This window comes from Aulonocara stuartgranti (assembly GCF_965226115.1).
Source record: "Aulonocara stuartgranti genome assembly, chromosome: 3".
Taxonomy (NCBI): domain Eukaryota; kingdom Metazoa; phylum Chordata; class Actinopteri; order Cichliformes; family Cichlidae; genus Aulonocara; species Aulonocara stuartgranti.
In genome coordinates, this window is record NC_138941.1 from 61898000 (window position 1) to 61918920 (window position 20921).

Here is a 20921-nt window from a genome sequence, read left to right on the forward strand (position 1 = left end):
CTAAGGCTTCAGTGTTATGTCATCTAATATTAATCTTATTTTAAATCAGTGAGTGATTTATGATATTGTTCTGTTAATTATTTTTCTGTCTTAAATGCTTCTTGGGGACACATGGCATGTAAATGAATGAATGAATAAAAAGAATTCAATCTTTAACTTTATTTTTTTCCAATGTTTTTTTTGGTTTGTACCCTTCATCACAGTTAGTTGTCAACTCTGACCAAATTTTTTAGAGGCACACAATCACAAATTTAGCCTATTATCTTCATGTACACTCATCTTCTCTTTTATCTTTAAAAGCAAACACTAGACTTTAGAAAATAAAAATAAAATCCACTAAAACCATCATTTGACCTTACAAATCATAAAAATAGTTTCAGTTTCAGTTTGATTAGATTTATCAACCAAACATGGGTGATACGATCTGCCCTCAAACTGTGTGCGATTGTAAAGAAATATCTTTTTTTCTGAACTTTTGAATCCAGTATATACACAAAGAAAGAATACTCAAGAAAACTTGAACTAAAAGTGACACTAAACTGCAATAAAAACAAAATAATTTTTACAGTATGGCCAGGATGGAGCTGTGATCATTTTGGGGTGGCATACATGTCTCACAAACAATGCATTGCTATTTAAGCAGCTTAAACCACACACCTGTACAATATTTGAATGAAAGTAGTGTAGCAAAGAAGCACTATACAAATGTAGCAGTGTTAATAGACAGTAGTTGTGCCGATAGTGTTAGGGCAGCTGTCCCTTTAAGAGTTCTGATACCTGGTGACATCACAGGAAGCAGGAAGTAGTAAGGTTTAGTGAAGTTTGCACATGGCCAAGGAGACTGCCATGAATCCACGTGCATCTGCCCTCAATCCTTCGTCTTTTGGAGCATCGTCTGTATGTATATTGTTTATTTGATACTTATCTGTAGTTCTGTGGTTGTATTTTGTGACATGAGGGAAGTTTAATGTGTAACTTTGATACGTTGTTGAAGCCACATGTTTAGAGCACGGCTAATGCTTATTCTTGCAGCTAAAGTGCTACGCTACGTATATTTAGATTATTGTAGACTTGTAGGTACAGTGTATACGTGTCATGGTCCGCGGCCCGGCGTCTGAGGTGCTGATGGGATGCCCACTTCCGTGGGCGTGGCCGCTGACTCCACACCTGCATCCCATCCCAGGCGATCACCAGGTGGACCATTTAATCCTGCCCAGCCTGCTGCTCCACGCCAGTCCGTAATCGTCCTTCAGCGGTAACGCACACCTACGGGAAAGTCCTTAGGCAATCCTATCCGTGTGAACTAGTACTAACTCTGCCTTGTATACCCAGATCACTGCTCGGCGTGTTTTGAGTCACCAGCCTGTCCACCTGCCTGTCCAGAATTTGGATCACGATCAACCCCAGCCGCCTCGCCCTTTCTGGAGCTTCTCCCCACGGACCCTCACCCCTCCCTCCGGTTCCCTTGGCCCCGCTATCATCGTAAGACGCGTACACTACCTCCCCTCGTATGCTGCCGGTTTACCCGCACCCCAATAATCCTTTTTTCTTTTTCTGTTTCAGCCTCCCACGGTCCCGCTCTCGGCGTTTCCTGCGCGATTCTTCTCCCGGTCCCTCGGTTTCTCTGGTTCCGTGCGTTTTCTCCCTTCTACTCTCCCGGGACACTCTCAGTTATAATAAAGTTTATTTTTTCTCTCGTACCGCTGTGTGTGTGTTCTGCTCCTGGGTCCAGCTTGTGTGTTGAACTTCGGTTCTTGACAGTACGGACTGGCCAGTATGGACCCAGCAGATCCACTCCGTTCCGCCATTAATAAGCAGGGCGCTATTCTCGGTCGCCACGACCAGCAGCTTCAATCGCTCCAGGACCTGCTACCAAGAGCTCAGTGACACTCGGGAACAGCTGCGAACCAAGCCGCCCGATCCCGTGCCCCACGGCGTTTCGCCTCCGCCTTTGGAGCCCTTCCACGGGGAGTTAGACCTGTGTGGGGGGTTCCTTTTTCAATGCTCCCTGTTCTTCAGCCGCACGCCACACGCCTTCCCCACGGATGCAGCTAAAATCTCCTATTTTGTAGGTTTATTACGGGGACGTGCTTTAACGTGGGCTGAGGCCTATTTAACATCTCACTCCATTCGTGATTGCGATTACGATGATTTCCTGGAGGAGTTCCGGGCTACGTTCTCCCCTCCGGTCTCGGAAGATGACGCCACACAGAAGTTGCTGGGGCTCCGTCAGGGGCGGCGCAGTATCGCGGAGTACCTAGTCGAGTTTCGTACCAGAGCGGTCGCCGTAGGTTGGCCCGATTCAGCTCTCCGTGGGGTTTTTTTACGGTCACTAACCGACCAGATGAAGGACCAACTAGCTTTTCACGAAGAGACTAAATCCTTCGAAGAATTGGCTTCCCTCGCCCGTAGGATTGATAGACGCCTGCGGGAGAGGGATGCCGAGCGGCGGCTTAAACCTATGGGCTCCGTATTGCGCCCCGGGATCAGTGTTTCTCCGCCCACGCCCACGGCTGCGTGTGCGCGCTCTCCGTCGCCTCCCCCGCCCGAACCCATGCAGATCGGACGCTCTCGGCTTTCTCCGGAGGAGAGGGAACGCCGATTTCGGGCTGGAGAATGCCTGTACTGTGGGAGGCCCGGTCACCGCATCGCTGTCTGCCCGGTCCGCCCAAACGACCCGGCCCACCGGTAAGTCCGGGGATACGGGTGGGCAGCACGTTAAGCACTACTAGACCCCGATTATTACTGTCCGTTACCCTCGTAACTAATAACCAGACCTTTACATGCTCCGCGCTGGTAGACTCCGGGGCGGAACAGAATCTTATGGATGAGAGACTGGCTAAGAAATTAGCTGTGTCCCTCACGCCACTCGAGCCGCCCATCCCTGCGTCCACGTTGAATAATCAAGTGTTTGCTTATATCACCCACCAAACTGCACCTGTACAGTTAGTCACATCAGGGAATCACCAGGAGCAGCTTTCCTTTTTCACTTTTCCCGCTCCTGACACCCCGCTTATCTTAGGTTACCCCTGGCTACAGAAACATAACCCTCGCATCGATTGGGCCGGAAAGAGGATCGCGAGCTGGAGTGTGTTCTGTCTGGCGAACTGTTTGGGGTCGGCCGTTCCCTCCGCCTCAACGAAACGAAATTCAACCCCGCCACCCGCACCGGACCTCTCTTCCGTGCCCCCCGAATATCACGATCTTCGGCAGGTGTTCAGTAAGGACGAGGCGCTCTCACTACCTCCTCACCGTCCTTATGACTGTGCCATTGATTTACTCCCGGGAGCTTCGCTGCCCTCTAGCAGACTGTATAACCTGTCTCGCCCCGAAAGAGAAACCATGGAGAATTACATCCAAGAGTCGCTAGCGGCAGGACGAATCAGGCCGTCGTCCTCCCCTGTCGCTGCGGGTTTTTTCTTTGTGGGAAAGAAGGACGGGACGCTTCGCCCCTGCATCGATTACCGGGGTCTTAACGACATCACCATCAAGAATAAATATCCCCTCCCACTAATTAATTCTATTTTTGACTCACTCCAGGAAGCCACAGTCTTCACCAAGCTGGATCTGCGGAACGCCTATCACCTGGTTCGAATACGTGAGGGTGATGAGTGGAAGACCGCCTTCAACAGCCCACTGGGGCATTTCGAATATCTGGTGATGCTGTTTGGACTAACCAACGCCCCGGCGGTTTTTCAAGCTCTAGTCAACGACGTGTTACGGGACTTCCTAAATGTGTTTGTTTTCGTATACCTAGATGACATTCTGATCTTTTCCAAAACACCCGAAGAACATCACATCCATGTGAGAAGCGTACTACAACGGCTGCTCGAAAACAGGTTGTACGTCAAGGCGGAAAAATGTGAGTTCCACGTTTCATCCATCTCCTTCTTGGGCTACATTCTAGCAGGTGGGCAGGTGAAGACCGACCCGGTGAAAGTCAAGGCAGTGTTGGAATGGCCGGTTCCGGAGTCACGGAAGAAGCTTCAGAGCTTCCTGGGGTTTGCGAACTTTTACCGCCGCTTCATCCGGAACTACAGCCAGGTGGCAGCGCCGCTCACCCAGCTCACCTCACCCAAAGTGCCCTTCACCTGGTCCCCTGAAGCCCACGCAGCCTTCGCTAAGTTAAAACGGTTATTCACTTCCACACCCATCCTAACCCACCCAGACGCTGCTAAGCAGTTTGTTGTAGAAGTTGACGCGTCTGATGCGGGAGTGGGAGCGGTTCTCTCCCAGCGGTCTGGGCCTCTGAATAAGCTCCGGCCATGCGCCTTCTTCTCACGCCGACTCACCCCCGCAGAGAAGAATTATGACATCGGCGACAGGGAACTGCTAGCCGTTAAACTCGCTTTAGAGGAATGGCGCCACTGGCTGGAGGGGGCCGCTCAGCCCTTCCTCATCTGGACAGACCATAAGAACCTCCTGTACCTGAGAACCGCCAAGAGGTTGAATCCACGCCAAGCTCGCTGGTCCCTATTCTTCGCCCGCTTCAACTTCACGCTCTCCTATCGTCCAGGATCGCGGAACACCAAGCCCGATGCGCTCTCCCGTCAGTACTCCTCCGACAGCGAAGCGACTCCCCCCGCCACCATCCTACCCGCCACCTGCGTGGTGGGCGCCCTCACCTGGGAAATAGAGGAGACCATTCGCCGAGCTCTCCCGGGAGACCCCGATCCAGGGACCGGACCACCCGGACGGCGCTTCGTTCCTGCTGCCGCCCGTGGAGCTGTCATCCACTGGATCCACACAGCACGATTCACGTGCCACCCAGGCGTGAACAGAACGACGCACCTCCTCAAGAAACATTTTTGGTGGAAAACGCTAATAAGGGACGTGAGGGACTATGTGTCTGCCTGTGCCGTCTGCGCCCGTAATAAGTCATCCACCCAGCGCCCCGCAGGCCAGCTCCACCCGCTCACTACACCCCACCGGCCCTGGTCTCACATCTCCCTCGACTTTGTTACCGGTCTCCCTGCCTCGTCTGGAAAGCGTGTCATTCTCACCGTTGTAGATCGGTTTTCCAAGGCCGCTCACTTCATCCCGCTAGCCAAGCTGCCCTCAGCAGCTGAGACTGCCCAGTCGTTGGTTGCTAATGTGTTCAGGCTCCACGGAATCCCCTTGGAAATTGTCTCCGATCGAGGTCCCCAGTTCACCTCACAGGTGTGGAAGACCTTCTGTTCCGCTCTCGGCGCCAAGGTTAACCTAAGCTCCGGCTTCCACCCGCAATCCAATGGACAGACTGAACGTCTCAATCAAGAACTGGAGACTATGCTACGGTGCGTGGCCAGTCAAAACCCCTCCTCTTGGGTTACCTACCTGCCCTGGGTGGAGTACGCCCACAACACTCTAACCTCGTCCTCCACCGGTCTATCACCTTTCGAGGCGTCTCTCGGATATCAGCCTCCGCTCTTCCCTGAAGAGGACTTGACTCTCTCCGTCCCGTCGGCTCCACACCACCTTCGGCGCTGCCAACGTGTATGGCGCAGCGTTCGCAGCGCCCTCCTGCGTGCGAAGGAACGACATGCGCACTACGCCGATCGTCGCCGCACCCCAGCCCCTGACTACCAGCCGGGACAGAAGGTTTGTTTGGCTGCTGGGAACATCCCACTCCGGGGCACGTCCCGCAAACTGGCTCCCCGTTTCATCGGGCCATACGAGGTGGGCCGAGTCATCAACCCGGTGGCGGTCAGGCTTCGGCTTCCAGCCTCCCGGCGTGTGCACCCCACGTTCCATGTGTCTCAGCTTAAACCAGTCCGCCTCAGCCCCCTGTGCCCTCCTTCCGCGCCCCCTCCTCCCGCCCGGCTCGTCGGCGGCCATCCGGCCTATGCGGTCCGGCGTATCCGGCTGGCAGTATCTCGTGGATTGGGAGGGGTACGGCCCCGAGGACCGCCTCTGGGTCCCGCGCTCCTTCGTTCTGGACCCTCGCCTCATCTCTGCTTTCCATGCTTCTCTCCGCAGGCGGGGTCCCGGCCTGTCGCCTGGGGGCGACTCTTGAGGGGGGGGTACTGTCATGGTCCGCGGCCCGGCGTCTGAGGTGCTGATGGGATGCCCACTCCCGTGGGCGTGGCCGCTGACTCCACACCTGCATCCCATCCCAGGCGATCACCAGGTGGACCATTTAATCCTGCCCAGCCTGCTGCTCCACGCCAGTCCGTAATCGTCCTTCAGCGGTAACGCACACCTACGGGAAAGTCCTTAGGCAATCCTATCCGTGTGAACTAGTACTAACTCTGCCTTGTATACCCAGATCACTGCTCGGCGTGTTTTGAGTCACCAGCCTGTCCACCTGCCTGTCCAGAATTTGGATCACGATCAACCCCAGCCGCCTCGCCCTTTCTGGAGCTTCTCCCCACGGACCCTCACCCCTCCCTCCGGTTCCCTTGGCCCCGCTATCATCGTAAGACGCGTACATTACCTCCCCTCGTATGCTGCCGGTTTACCCGCACCCCAATAATCCTTTTTTCTTTTTCTGTTTCAGCCTCCCACGGTCCCGCTCTCGGCGTTTCCTGCGCGATTCTTCTCCCGGTCCCTCGGTTTCTCTGGTTCCGTGCGTTTTTTCCCTTCTACTCTCCCGGGACACTCTCAGTTATAATAAAGTTTATTTTTTCTCTCGTACCGCTGTGTGTGTGTTCTGCTCCTGGGTCCAGCTTGTGTGTTGAACTTCGGTTCTTGACAATATGTAAGATTTAAAGAATATACTGTAATTGTAATTGTGTTATGTTTGTTTCAGTTTCACCCTTTCTACATCATTAAACCTGTGGACAAAGAGTAATGGTCTTCAGAGTCTTGATGGAAGAAAAGTGTTGAACCTTGCTGCCGGTTCCTCTTCTGTGCAGTGTGAAGAGGGAAAGACAGTACAGTGAAAAGACGTTGAGTTACAGACAAGGTAACACAGTGCATGTGACAACAGCTACTGCTACCACGCTACATAGCCTCTACTTGCCTACACTATGGATTCAAAGCCATCGTCAGTGAAGACACGGTCTTATGCTTCTATGTCAACCACACGTTCTCATGGATCGGCTACCAGCACTGCAGCTGCAAGAGCTAGGGCTAATGCTGAAGCAGCAAAGGCACGTTTAGCGTTTGCAGAGCAAGAAATGAAGTTAAAAATGGAAAAGGCTCGTCTGGAAGCTTCTATAGAAATGCTGACCACAGAAAAGGAAACTGCTGCAGCTGTAGCAAAGGCAGAAGCTTTAGAAGCAGCGGTTGGCGTTAGTGAAGGAAAACACAGTTTTAAACTTCCTCTCATTGCAACATCAGTCGACTCTGTTGAGCGTACAAAAGAGTATGTGGAGAAACAAGCCGAAGTATCAAGAGACATCACAGGAGGATTTACCCTTGCAGGATGAGACACAGCAGTCGCTTCCTGAGGAACCTTTGCATAATACGGTGTGCATGCCCCGTCTCAATTCGCTTAGTGATGGTCCCCCCAACGCTGCTATTACTGTCTTTGATACTCCACTGCCTCCTCCACGTAAACAAAATAGCCTTAATCCCTTTGTCACATCAGATGTGAATCGCAACTCAGCTCAACAGACAGAGCACCACTACTACGGAGTACTCAAAGAAAATGATTATGAAGATTTTCTAAGGCCTTCATGCAGTGTAACTGCACATCAGCCACCCTGGAAGACCAACAGCGCCATGGAAGCTCTTCCCCATCACCCATCTCAGCGGCCTAGTTACTCCACTGATCCACATGTGACAGACTTTGTCAGATTTCTAGCACGACGTGAGCTCGTTACAAGTGGTCTACTACAATTTAACGATAGACCTGAGAACTACAGGGCCTGGCGACGTTCATTCCAGAATGCGGTGAGAGACTTGAATCTAACAAGTGATGAAGAAATGGATCTTCTTGTCAAATGGCTGGGAAGTGAATCAGCTGAGCATGCAAAGCGTATTAGGTCCATCCACATAAATCAACCAGCTAAAGGGCTGAGCATGATCTGGAACCGACTAGATGCTTCTTACGGTTCATCTGAAGCTATTGAGAAAGCTTTGTTCCAAAAACTGGATAGTTTCCCCAAAATTGGCAATAAAGACTACTCCAAGCTCCGGGACCTCAGTGATTTACTGATGGAACTAGATGCCGCCAAGGCCGAGGGAGATCTGCCTGGTCTTTTGTATCTTGATACCCCCAGAGGTGTAAATGCAATAGCCCAAAAATTACCATATGGTATACAAGAAAAATGGCTTTCTCATGGATCCAGTTACAAACAATCACATTGTGTAACATTCCCCCCATTCTCAGTGTTCGTTTCTTTCATCTACCAGCAAGCACAGATGAGGAATGATCCAAGTTTCAACTTTGTTTCTCAAACCGAGATGGTTAAAATGGAAAAACCTCCTTGGAAAAACAGTAGACAAAGGGAGATTTCAGTCAACAAAACAGAAGTGTCACCTGCTGCTCGCTCAGACAACAGAAACAAAAAGAACGTGGAGGATCCAGATAGGAGATGTCCTATACATAAGAAACCTCACACATTACAAAAGTGTCGTGCCTTTCGAGAGAAACACTTCGAAGAAAGAATGAACTTTCTCAGGGAGAATGGCATCTGTTTTAAGTGTTGCAACTCCTCAACGCACACCGCGAGGGAATGCCAAAGTATCATTAAGTGCACTGAATGCAACAGTGATAGACACTCATCTGCTCTACATCCAGGTCAGGCACCGTGGATAAAGAACATAAGCATGCCTTTGGAGCATGGCGGGGAGCCAGAACCCACACAAACTTCAGAAGTTACTGCTCAGTGTACCGAGATCTGTGGAGAGGACCGCACTGTTAAGAACTGCTCCAAGATCTGCCTGGCCAGAGTCTATCCTAAAGGAGAACGTGAAAAGGCCATAAAGGCCTATGTTATTATAGATGAGCAGAGTAATAGATCTTTGGCTCACTCAGATTTCTTTGAGAAGTTTGACTTGCAATGCCCTACTGCATCTTACACACTGAAGACATGCTCTGGTGTGACTGAGAACATGGGGAGGATAGCTTCACAAATACATCAATGGCCCCCCTGATGCCCCCTATGCTCAGAAACTTGAGTTGGGATGGGTGATTGTGGGCAATGTCTGTTTGGGACGTGTTCACAAGCCACGCAGTGTGAACACGTACTTCACCAATGCTCTTGAACAGTCTCGTCCTACTATTTTTGAACCATGTCCGAGTGTTCTCCAGGTTAAAGAGAGATACGGTCCCGAACATTCAAAGTGTGCCTATGATGTAGAAGATGGTGGGCTAGGCTGCACAGTGTTCCAGCTTACCCGAGAGGATAATAAACCAGCACCATCGTTTGAAGATCTTGCCTTCATGGCAATAATGAAACGAGAGCTCAAGAAGGATGCCAGTAACAGCTGGGTAGCTCCTTTGCCATTTAGGCAGCCAAGACGACACCTCCCTGATAACAGACAGCAAGCTCTTAACCGCTTCAGCTCCCTCAAACGCAACTTAGCAAGGAAACCTGAGATGTCCCAACATTTCTTCTCATTCATGGGGAAAATATTCGAAAATGGTCATGCTGAAGTTGCTCCTCCTCTCACTCCAAACCAGGAGCGATGGTATTTACCCATTTTTGGAGTGTACCACCCAAAGAAGCCTGGCAACATCCGTGTTGTTTTTGACTCAAGTGCACAGCATGAGGGAGTGTCTCTGAATGATGTTCTCTTGAAAGGACCTGACCTCAACAACCTACTTCTGGGAGTTCTGATGAGGTTTCGCAAGGATGCCATTGCAGTAACTGCAGACATCAAGCAGATGTTTCATTCCTTTCTTGTGAGAGAAGAAGATCGTAACTTCCTACGGTTCTTCTGGTTCAGAGACAACAGTCCTACACAGGATGTCATTGAGTACCGCATGACCGTACATGTGTTCGGTAATAGTCCTAGTCCAGCGATTGCCATTTACTGCCTCAGGCAGTCCACGATGGATGGAGGACCACATCATGACCCCGAGGTGAAGCAGTTTGTTTGCCATGACTTTTATGTCGATGATGCACTTAAATCTTTTTCAAGTGTAAAAAGTGCTGTCTGTCTGTTGAAGAAAACTCAGGATGTTCTGGCAAACTCCAACCTGAGGCTCCACAAAATCGCCTCTAACAGCAAAGAGGTCATGGAGGCTTTCCCACCTGAAGATCGCGCAAATGACTTGAAGGATTTGGATCTGAGCTCAGATATTCTACCTGTACAGCGCAGCTTGGGACTAAATTGGAACTTGGAGTCCGACATGTTTGTTTTTAAAGTCAACAAAGAAGAGAAGCCTTTCACACGCCGAGGCATCCTATCAGTGGTAAATAGCGTGTATGACCCCTTGGGATTTGTGGCTCCCGTGACCATTCAAGGGAAGCACATTCTAAGAGAGCTCACACAACAAAGATGTGACTGGGATTCTCAGCTCCCTGAAGGGATGCAGGAACAATGGAAGTCTTGGCGGGATTCACTGAAAGACCTAAGTGGCGTGATGATCCCAAGACCCTATACCAAAGCCTTTCTTTCAACAACAAAGACGAGAGAACTGTTTGTCTTTTCTGATGCGTCAACAATGGCTATTGCAGCAGTTGCCTATCTCAGGGTGGTGGACGAAGCAGGGAATACTCATACTGGCTTTGTTATGGGTAAGGCGAAGCTGGCACCCAGACCTGAACACACAATCCCCAGACTTGAGCTTTGTGCAGCTGTACTGGCCGTGGAGTTAGCAGATTTCATATCATCAGAGCTTGACATGCGCATCGATGCTATCACCTTCTACACTGATAGCAAAGTAGTGCTCGGATACATAAATAACGAGACAAGACGCTTTTATGTGTACGTCAGCAATCGTATTGTCCGCATCAGGTCCTCTCATCCTAAGCAGTGGAAGTACGTGTCTACAGGGGAAAATCCAGCAGACTGTGTGACAAGGTCTGTACCGGCTGCCTTTCTCTCAGATACCTCTTGGCTCACTGGACCTCCTTTTCTGACTGAGCCTATGCAAGATTCTCTAGAACCAGAATCCTTTGAGCTTGTGGATGCAAACATGGACGCTGAGATCCGCCCACAAATCTCTACTTTGCAAACACAGGCTTCTCGCACACTACTTGGGTCCCACCGTTTCTCCAAATTTTCCTCCTGGCAAGCTTTGAAACGTGCCATTGCTAATCTCCTTCACATTGTGAACAGCTTTCACACACGTAAGGTCAAAGGGACCATGCAATGCAAGGGGAGGCATTTCTGTCAGAAAGCAGGTACACCTGATCAACTCAGTTTATCAGAGCACGTCATTATTCAAACTGTGCAGGAAGAGGCATATGCTGAAGGGTTGGCCTGTCTCAAAAAGAATAAGGTGATCCCTCAAGGGAGTCCTCTTAGGACCCTGGATCCCTTCATTGACGCACACAACGTCCTCAGAGTTGGTGGTCGGATAGGACATGGAGAGGTTCCTCATGAAGAAAAGAACCCTAAGATCATTCCTTGTAAGTACCATATTGCAACATTGCTGGTCAGACATTTCCATGAACAAACCCTGCACCAGGGACGCCACTTCACAGAGGGTGCCATCCGTGCAGCAGGCTACTGGATAATAGGTATGAAGCGACTGGTGAGCACTGTCATCCACCATTGTGTCACATGTCGAAAGCTCCGCGGCCTCCCTGAACAACAAAAGATGGCTGACCTGCCATCAGATCGCCTCTCTATGGAACCTCCATTTACCTACGTTGGACTGGACGTGTTTGGCCCATGGAGTGTTGTTGCACGGCGTACAAGAGGTGGTCTCGCCCATAGTAAGAGATGGGCAGTTATATTCACTTGCATGGCCGTTAGAGCAGTCCACATAGAGGTCATAGAATCTCTGGACACCTCATGCTTCATCAATGCCCTCAGGAGGTTTCTAGCTATTCGAGGTCCTGTGAAACAAATACGTTCGGACAGAGGCACAAACTTCGTGGGTGCGTCAACTGAACTAAAGATTCCATCCAATATTGATTCCACGTCTGTTGAGAAGTACCTAGCTGGAAAAGGTTGTGCATGGGTCTTTAATCCTCCACATGCGTCTCACATGGGTGGCGCATGGGAGAGGATGATAGGAATAGCCAAAAGAATCCTCGATTCAATGTTCCTGCATCTTGAGACATCAAACTTGACGCATGAGGTCCTTACTACGCTGATGGCAGAAGTGGTGGCAATTATCAATGCCAGGCCTCTCATACCAGTATCTACTGATCCAAGTGACCCAGTTCTACTAACCCCAGCCACTCTCTTAACTCAGAAGATGGGCACTCCATCAGCTCCACCTGAAGACTCCAATGTCAAAGATATGTGTAAACAACAATGGCGTCAGGTGCAGCATCTGGCCCAGACTTTCTGGAGCAAATGGAGACGACAGTATCTTTCTTCACTGCAGCCAAGAAGAAAGTGGCAGGACAGTCAACCCAATCTGGAGCCTGGGAGCATTGTACTTCTCAGAGATCAGCAGCTCAAGAGAAATGAATGGCCTCTTGGAGTAATCACCCAAGTCTTCCCTAGCCAGGACAATAAGGTCCGCACAGCGGAGGTGAAGGTATCCAGGCAAGATGGGACAAAAGTATTTTTGAGACCTGTGTCGGAGCTTATTCTTCTGTTACATCCAGACAAAGAGTGAACTGTTACTCTATATCTATATACATATATAACCATGTATAACCGTTCTGTATTGTGTGTTAGTTGCCCGCCTGGCATTCTAACATGCCAGGCGGGGAGTGTGCCGATAGTGTTAGGGCAGCTGTCCCTTTAAGAGTTCTGATACCTGGTGACATCACAGGAAGCAGGAAGTAGTAAGGTTTAGTGAAGTTTGCACATGGCCAAGGAGACTGCCATGAATCCACGTGCATCTGCCCTCAATCCTTCGTCTTTTGGAGCATCGTCTGTATGTATATTGTTTATTTGATACTTATCTGTAGTTCTGTGGTTGTATTTTGTGACATGAGGGAAGTTTAATGTGTAACTTTGATACGTTGTTGAAGCCACATGTTTAGAGCACGGCTAATGCTTATTCTTGCAGCTAAAGTGCTACGCTACGTTGATTTAGATTATTGTAGACTTGTAGGTACAGTGTATATGTAAGATTTAAAGAATATACTGTAATTGTAATTGTGTTATGTTTGTTTCAGTTTCACACTTTCTACATCATTAAACCTGTGGACAAAGAGTAATGGTCTTCAGAGTCTTGATGGAAGAAAAGTGTTGAACCTTGCTGCCGGTTCCTCTTCTGTGCAGTGTGAAGAGGGAAAGACAGTACAGTAGTACTTTGTATTACTACTGTGCCGAGAAGAGATCTTCTTCAGTTTAGTTTCAGTAAGTTTATTACTCGAGTGAAAGTGAAAAAGAACAGGCTCTGTAATGTACTCAAAGTAAGAAAGTAAAAAGTGCTCCTTGAAGGAAGATTCTACTAACCATATTGTACAAAGGTAACTAAACCTGTGCAATATTAATATAATAATATAATAATGTTACTACTTAAGAATACAAATATTGTTACAATTTAAACAATAATTTAAATAAATGGGGCTAGTTTGTAGCAGACATGCAGTAAACAAAAATAATTTACTGTTGCCTACATGGCAGAGGGTGACTTCACCTGCACACCTAAACAGTAAAATTACAACAGTCAAGGTTAAAATTGGGATTCAGCAGATGGGGGACCCCTAAAAAAGGGGGGAAAAAAATCACAACTCATAATAATTTCTAATATGAGCTTCAGTAGTTGGTCTTTTTTGTTTCTTTGTTTTTTGATTTGTTTTTTTAATGTACATGATGTGATCACAAGACCTGTGGCTCTTTGTGAATTTACACCATTAAATTCAACAAGATGTCAGCAGATGTTTCACAGCCATCCTGGCGGATTTCCATCCTCTACACTGACACTACACTGTTTATACTTTCTCTGTACTAGACATTTGGTTTGGTATGAAGTTGGAGTTCAAGACAAAAGCCTCACTCAGTTTTGTTGCATAAAAAGTCCAGATTATGTTATTGTGACTTCATTACCCAGCAGCCCTTGCTCAGTCATGGGATTGCATCCTAACAGACTGTCCGACTCCAAAGCAGAGCACTGTTGTGAACTAAGTGAATCTCTATTTTGACACTTTAGTTAAATACAAATTAGAAATTTTCACTAAAATTGGCTCATTATTTGAGCTTATTTATCTTTTAGGGGGTTTGTTTGTTTCCTTAAATATCGAATGTGTTTTTGAACATTATATTGTGTGGCTGTGTGAAGCCATGTTTCTGCTGCGCAGAATTAATTAGATGTGTAGTAGTGATTGCTGACCTGCCTGAGCACGAATGATTTCAGTCCTTGTGTTCGATCACGATCTTGTGCTGCTTATGAGAATTGTTGAGAATTTATATTCTGCCCCCATAAAGCACAAATAAGATAATGTAATTCCTTGAAGTTGTAACATTTTTAACTAGTGCTGTCAGCGTTAACACAGCGTTAACGCTAATGCTGACAGCAGTATTTAACTAGTAAAGAGTTTCCTTTTTTGGTTAAAGAAAAAAAAATGCGTGTTGCATTTTTAATTAATTTTATTAGGACACGTTAGCATTGTGAGATGTGAGGAAACACTGAGAGGAGGAAAAAAACTGCTCATCTTGTAAAGATGTCTATAATTTAGCATTTTCATTGTGATAGTTATAAAGCTTGTGTATGAGTTCAATAACAAAGATCTGTCATCACTCATCTATCTGTTTGTTTGGGTTGCTTTTCCATTTTCTACATCACTACCATGTGGTAGCCGTCAGTGTCACTACTGTCATCATTACTCTAGTGCAATCATCTTCTTGCCTGCTTTCTTTGGAACAATCAGCCTCCACTTTTTTGTAGTTTACATTTCTGCTCTCCATCATTCTCACTTTCAGACTCTCATTTGTGCAACCCACCTCCTCCTCACCTCCACCTTACTGACATCTCAGTCAGAGCTCCACCCAAGCCTCAGTCTTCATTTTCACTACCATAGACTCCACGGGCTCCTGACCTAAATCCTATCACTGCTGGGATCCCTTTCTGTATCTCATTGGAATCTAATCTCCAAATACATTAGTTTCGCTATCTCAATAAATAAACACTAAGTAATGTTTAATTCTTCCAAGTTCTTAAGTTCTCTCATTATTAAACCAGTTGTCTTGATTACAGATGTTATTCTTCTTTGATGGAGGAACAACATTATTTTTACAGGATTTGCAGCATCCATTTAAATGTGTAAGAGTAGCAGTAAAATATAAACAAGACTCAAATTTAAATGAATGGTAAATTCTGGTGTCATTGTACATTGTTTTCAATTATCACTAAATCTCAGGTTTAGAGTCAGACAGTGTGTTATTACATCTTTCAATACTTTGTAGCTTTAACACTTTTCTACAAATGATCTCTACCAACCATATCCACCAGTAAAGAACATTTTCTTTAAGTGGTTCTTAAATGAAATAGTTTTATATTGTACATGTTGTCTTTCATGCACATGGCACAGTATTCAAGTTTAAAAAAGGTCTTCATGTGGTCCTGATAACAGTCTCCCTTTAAAATCTTTTATTTTGAAGCTCATTATTCACACATGAGTGAGACACTGAGACAGCAAACAAAGAATGTCTTCTTTATAGACATTTATCTTTTAATATTAGAAGGCTATTCAATATTATATATACACATAATACTTATGATCAATCTGAAATACTACTCTCATTAGATGCAGAGAAGGCCTTTGACAGGGTTGAGTGGGATTTCCTCTTCTCGACCCTGTCAAAGTATGGCATAGGGCCTACTTATATCTCCTTTGTTAAGCTGCTTTACACAAAACCTCAGGCCTCGGTTAACACAAATAATATAACTTCTAGTCCTTTCCTCCTCCACCGCTCTACAAGACAAGGGTGCCCTTTGTCCCCATTGCTATTTGCACTTGTCATAGAACCTCTCACCATTCAATTACGCTCTACAAAAGATTACAAAGGAATAAGGAGATTTAGTGTAGAACATAAGGAGTCTCTCTATGCAGATGATTTCTTGCTATATATCAATGACCCTACTAAATCATTGCCAAAAATTATGACAGTTCTAACTGAATTTGGGAAAATTTCTGGATACAAAATTAACTTAACAAAAAGCATATTGTTTCCGATTAGATCTTTAGAAAAATTAGATAGCGCTACATTGATCTCATTTCCTTTTACAATCTCAAATACCTTCAAATATCTTGGAATAACTGTAACCCATGAATTCTCTGGCCTTTTCAAACATAATTTTATTAATTTATACCATCAAACTGAACAGAACTTGGGAAGACTGTCTAAACTGCCCATCTCGCTTGCTGGCCGAATAAATATCATTAGGATGAGCACTTTACCCAAATTTTTATTTTTGTTTCAATGTATCCCAATATTGATCACAAAAACTTTTTTTTAAGAAAATAGACCAGTTAATTTCTCAGTTTATCTGGAACAAGAAGACACCCAGAATAAAAAAGATATTTCTCCAAAGATCCAAGATTACAGGAGGAATGGGGTTGCCTTGTTTTCAGTTTTATTATTGGGCCTGTAATATACGTTGTATGTCATTCTGGGGCGGGGAACATAGACCTGATTGGGAACGGATAGAAAGTATGACTTTTTTCTCTAATACTCTTAAATCTTTGGTTCATTAAAACTCAAATCTGGGTAAGCATAAATGTAAAAATCTGGTAGTGTCTGACTCACTAAAAATTTGGTCTCAAATTAGAAAGCATTTTCATTTACACCATTAATTCATAATCAAGCATACACATTGCTCTTGTCACGGAGGAGCAGGGAGGACTCGGCGCAGACTGAAGTCTCAGAAAAACAGGTTTATTTACACACTCCAGGTGCACTATATACAGGTGAGGGAGAAGGGGGCCAGGGTTCCCAGGGGTGCAGAGCGGGGTCGGGAAAAGCGTCCAGAGTCTCCAAACCAAAACACGAGAAATCTGCATACAGAGAACAAGGGTTAGCACGGAACTTTTACGGACAGAGCTCAAAACTGGCTGAGGCTAAAGTAGCACTGATGAGCATTATTCAATAGTCCAGCGGCGAGGTGCTCTCAGTCACTGCCTTAAGTAGCGGGAGCAAACAGGGTGAGGAGCCACAGGTGATTGCCTACAGGTGGTGGAGGCCGGGAGCTCACAATGAGCTCCGCCCAGGCAGCGAGCAGAGAGAGAGGAGAGAGAGAAAAGACAAAACATAACATGTAGCCACACAGGGCCAGCCGAGCAGGCACGGGGACCGTGACAGTACCCCCCCCTCAACGGGAGCCTCCCGGAGACCCACCAGGCTTACCCGGATACCGACGATGGAAGTCCCGGATCAACTCCTTGGCCAGGACAGCCGACCGGGGCACCCAGGACCGTTCCTCCGGCCCGTAGCCCTCCCAATCCATCAGGTACTGGAAACCCCGTCCCCGGCGCCGAGAGTCCATAATACGAGTGATGGCGTACACCTCCTGACCATCCACAAGCTGGGCGGGCGGAGGGGCCCTAAGAGGGGGGCACAGCGGGCTGGAGAGCACGGGCTTGACCTGAGAGACGTGGAAGACGTTGTGTATGCGCATATTGCGCGGCAGCTTCAGGCGAACAGACACCGGGTTGACAACAGAGTCAATTTCAAAAGGCCCAAGGAAGGTGGGCGCCAGTTTCTTAGACTCAGCGCGAATAGGCACAAAGCGAGTGGACAGCCATACCTTCTGACCCGCGGCATATGCAGGGGCAGGGGTTCGACGGCGATCAGCGAGGGCCTTGTTTCGCTCCTTAGTTCGGAGCAGGGCCGCTCTGGTAGTACGCCAGGCCCGACGGCACCTTCGGAGGTGGTGTTGCAGAGAGGGGACCGCATGCTCGTCTTCAAGAGCAGGAAACAGCGGCGGTTGGTACCCCAGAGAAGCCTCGAACGGCGACATTCCCGTGGCGGACGACGTGAGGCTGTTATGAGCGTACTCAATCCACGGTAACTGGTCGCTCCAGGTGCCTTGGTTGTGGGAGACAACACAGCGAAGGGCAGCTTCCAGCTCCTGGTTGGCACGCTCCGTCTGTCCGTTGGTCTGAGGGTGAAAACCAGATGAAAGACTAACCTTTGCGCCCAGGGTCGTGCAGAACTCTTTCCAAACCCGCGAGGTGAACTGAGGGCCTCTGTCGGACACGATGTCGTCAGGGATGCCGTGCAGCCTAAACACGTGCCGTGAGCAGTTGAGCAGTCTCCAGTGCGGTCGGGAGCTTTATGAGGGCAACAAAATGTGCAGCCTTAGAAAAACGGTCCACAATGGTTAGTATTACTGTGTTACCTGAAGAGGACGGCAGCCCCGTGACGAAGTCCAGGGCGATGTGGGACCAGGGCCGGCCAGGAGTGGGGAGAGGCTGGAGCAACCCGGACGGCGGTTGGTTGGGACGCTTGTTTTGAGCGCACGTGGGACAGGCGGTCACATAGTCTCTAGTGTCTTTTATCAGGGAGGGCCACCAGAAGTAACGTTGCAAGAAGGAGATCGTGCGATGAAGTCCAGGGTGGCAGGAAAAGCGGGCGGTGTGACCCCACTGGAGAACACGTGACCTGACGGACGTGGGAACATAAAGCCGCCCTGGTGGGCCCGTCCCTGGGTCGGGTTCGGTGACTTGCGCCTCGAGGATTTGGGATTCAATCGCCCAAGTGACTGCTCCGAACACGCAGGAGGAGGGGAGGATGGGCTCAGGGTCAGGGTCTTTCTCCGTAACGGTGAACAGCCGGGAAAGGGCGTCAGGTTTTACGTTTCGTGACCCGGGCCTGTAGGTGAGAGAAAAGTCAAACCGTGAGAAAAACAGAGCCCACCTGGCCTGCCGGGAGTTGAGACGCTTCGCTGACCGGATGTACTCCAGGTTTTTGTGGTCTGTCCATACAATAAAGGGATGCTCAGCGCCCTCTAGCCAGTGCCTCCATTCCTCTAGTGAGAGTTTCACAGCCAGCAGCTCTCGGTCCCCGATGTCGTAATTCCGCTCCGCTGGTGTGAGGCGGCGAGAGAAGAAGGCACACGGGTGGAGTTTACCTTTAAAGCGCTGAGACAGGACTGCCCCAACCCCCGTCTCCGACGCATCCACCTCCACCACGAACTGTTGGTTGAGGTCAGGCTGTTGAAGGATAGGAGCGGTGGCAAACCTTTCCTTTAGGCAGGCGAACGCCTCCTGGGCTGGCGGGTCCCACTGAAACGACACCTTCGGGGAAGTAAGTCTTGTGAGAGGCAATGTGATCTTACTATAATCTTTAATGAAGCGCCTGTAGAAATTGGCAAAGCCCAAAAAACGCTGGAGCTGCAGGCGATTTGGGGGCTTGGGCCAGTCTAGGACTGTTTGGACCTTCAGATTACCTTGAGCGATGATGTACCCCAAGAACGCCACTGAGTCTACGTGGAAGTCACATTTCTCCGCCTTCACAAAGAGTCTGTTCTCCAACAGGTGCTGGAGAATCTGTCTCACATGGACTTCGTGCTCCTTCACAGTCTTTGAAAAAACAAGAATGTCATCAAGGTAGACAAAAGCACAGCGGTTAATAAAATCCCTGAGGACATCATTGACTAGCGCTTGGAAAACAGCAGGGGCGTTCGTCAGACCGAAGGGCATTACCAAATACTCAAAATGACCAAAATGTGTATTGAATGCCGTCTTCCACTCGTCTCCCTTTCGAATCCTCACTAGGTGGTAAGCGTTTCTCAGATCGAGTTTGGTGAACACTGTAGCCCCTTGAAGTAGTTCAAAGGCAGAGGAGAGAAGGGGCAGCGGGTATTTCTCCATTGTCTCTCTCTCAGGTTGGGTGAGACTATACAAGCGGCCAGAGGGAAGCGGCGCCCCCGGGAGGAGGTCAATGGCACAGTCGTAGGGCCTGTGGGTGGGGAGCATTTTTGCTTTGTCCTTGCTGAATACTGCTGCCAGGTCGTGATAGACAAAGGGAACAGCGGACAAATCGCACTCCTCTGTGGGCTCAACTGTGGTTAGCCGAGTGACCGGGGGGGTGGCAGTTTTAAGACAGTTCATGTGGCGTTCCACACTCCACCCCGTAACACGCTCTTTCTTCCAGTCTATCTGGGGGTTATGTTGCACCAACCAGGGGTAACCTAACACAAGTGGTGCAAACGGTGTCTTGAACACGAAGAAGCTAATCCTTTCAGTATGGTTACCGGAGAGTGTGAGAGACAAGGGTTCAGTAATATGAGTGATGTCTGGCAAACGTTGGCCTGATAAGGCAGACACACGGAGCGGATTAGGCAAAGCTGTGGTAGCAACGTTCAGCTTTGTGGCTAGTGAGATATCAATGAAGCTCTGCTCAGCACCAGAGTCTATTAATGCAGAAAGAGGGTGAATCGCTGTCTGTATCATGAGCTTTGCGGGCAATGTTAAACGTGGATGGGAGTGTTTACCAGACAGGTCGCCCACCAGTACCCTCTCCATTACTGGTGGGCGCGCTCTTTTGCCAGAGCCGGGCAGGTGGAGATAAAGTGACCCTTACGGCCGCAATACAGGCACTCACCAGCGGAGAACCGACGCTGACGTTCCGCGGGTGAAAGGCGGGAGCGTCCTATCTGCATCGGCTGCTCTCCTTCCTCGCCCCCGCTGTACTCACGGGCTCCTCGTGACTCGGGGGATGGGTCTCTTGTTGCCCGCGGCTCCCGCGGTGCGTGCCTCCGCACGCTCCGGCGCGCACGCAGCCGATCATCCACCTGAATACACAGCGACATAACAGCCTCCAGAGATTGAGGGAGTTCACGCATCATTAATTCGTCCTTTAGGTCGTCATTGATGTTGTTTAGTAACGTGGTCCTTAATGCCTCCTGCCCCCACTTTGTTTGCGCTGCCAGGGTCCAAAAATCAACAGAATAATCAGCCATGCTGCGCTTACCTTGTTTAAGGTTGAGTAAGCGGTGACCGGCGGCTTCTGTGCTGGAGCCCTTA

General features: G+C 48.6%; 2 long non-coding RNA genes across 3 annotated transcripts; both read left to right on the forward strand.

The window, feature by feature from the left end:
- The first annotated feature begins 1148 nt into the window (after positions 1 to 1148).
- LOC309703339 lies at positions 1149 to 1700 on the forward strand. 2 transcript variants are annotated; one of them, XR_014275861.1, is made up of 3 exons: positions 1149 to 1255; positions 1333 to 1482; positions 1564 to 1700. It is a non-coding gene; the product is annotated as an uncharacterized lncRNA (long non-coding RNA). The 2 variants fall into 2 exon arrangements; XR_014275860.1 differs by having other exon boundaries at positions 1333 to 1700.
- Positions 1701 to 5911: 4211 nt separating this feature from the next.
- LOC309703882 lies at positions 5912 to 6574 on the forward strand. Its single transcript, XR_014276066.1, has 3 exons — positions 5912 to 6170; positions 6248 to 6397; positions 6479 to 6574. It is a non-coding gene; the product is annotated as an uncharacterized lncRNA (long non-coding RNA).
- The last annotated feature ends 14347 nt before the right edge of the window (positions 6575 to 20921 follow it).